Source organism: Capricornis sumatraensis, unplaced genomic scaffold (assembly GCF_032405125.1).
Source record: "Capricornis sumatraensis isolate serow.1 unplaced genomic scaffold, serow.2 scaffold127, whole genome shotgun sequence".
Lineage (NCBI taxonomy): Eukaryota > Metazoa > Chordata > Mammalia > Artiodactyla > Bovidae > Capricornis > Capricornis sumatraensis.
In genome coordinates this window covers 20,001-21,129 of record NW_027184711.1, presented here as the reverse complement: position 1 = coordinate 21,129, position 1,129 = coordinate 20,001, and the positions used below count along the sequence as shown (strand labels likewise).

The following is a 1,129-nucleotide window of genomic DNA, read 5'->3' as shown; positions in this document are numbered from 1 at the left end:
CGGGCCCCCGCCGCCACGTGGCGCGAGACCGTCCCCAACCCCCGACACCCCGCGGGCAGCAACACCCAAAGGCCGCTTGCGGCGCGAGGAGGCGCTCCCAGGGCGGAAGACCGACCCCAGAAGGCCCGGCAGGCCAGGGGCCTCGGCGCGACCTCGCGGTCCCCTTCTCCCTTCTCGCGGGCAGCGTCTCCCCCCACGGCCACAGAGCCTTCGGGGGGACGCCGTGTCTGCACTTAGGGGGACGGAGGGCCCGGCGGGCCCTGCGAGGACAGCCCCCAGCCGCGCACCCCGGAGGGGCGATTGATCGTCAAGCGACGCTCAGACAGGCGTAGCCCCGGGAGGAACCCGGGGCCGCAAGTGCGTTCGAAGTGTCGATGATCAATGTGTCCTGCAATTCACATTAATTCTCGCAGCTAGCTGCGTTCTTCATCGACGCACGAGCCGAGTGATCCACCGCTAAGAGTCGTACGAGCTTTGTCAAGCGTTTCGCTTCGGCGGGAGACCCCGCCCCTGGCACGGCACACGTCCCGCCACCCCCGGCTCCCTCCCGGGAGGTGGGAGCTGGGTGGGGGGTTGCCTCCGGCCGGCCAAGTCAGACAGAACACAGCAGAACGGAGGGGCCGGGAAAGGTTTCACACGACGGGGCACCCGGCGCCAACACACCAGGGTGGGTGCGGGCACCCCACAGGCGCCCGGGGGGTTCCCACCCTCCCCCCAGGGACGCGGGAGGGGCGCGCGCACGCGCCGCACACGGCCACGGGCCACGCGACGACCGCCGGGCAGCCCCCTCCCGACGGCCGCGGCGGCAGTGACCGCGGCGCGGCACGCCGCGCGCCACCCCGGCCCCTCGGGGGACGGCGGAGTCCGGGGGAGACGGGAGGCACGCCTCCCGCCTCCCCGCGGGCCCGACCGCCCCGACCCCAAGGCGGACGGGCGACCCCCCCCAGGGGTCTTTAAACCTCCGCGCCGGGACGCGCTAGGTACCTGGAGAGGGGGAGGCGGGCGAGGGGCACGGCGCGCCCCCACGGGCCCCCGCCCCGACGCCGACCACCGACCGCCGACCACCGCGTCCCCGCCCGCGGCCGCGCGCGGGCCTCGGCGCTGCCGGCCCGTGACACACGGGGGGCCC

At 75.4% G+C, this 1,129-nt stretch overlaps 1 non-coding gene across 1 annotated transcript; it reads right to left on the bottom strand.

Annotated features, from left to right (window-relative positions):
• Window positions 1-312: 312 nt before the first annotated feature.
• On the bottom strand, window positions 313-465 carry LOC138072547 (5.8S ribosomal RNA). The gene has a single exon (XR_011144383.1). It is a non-coding gene; the product is annotated as a 5.8S ribosomal RNA (ribosomal RNA).
• Between the last annotated feature and the right edge of the window lie 664 nt (window positions 466-1,129).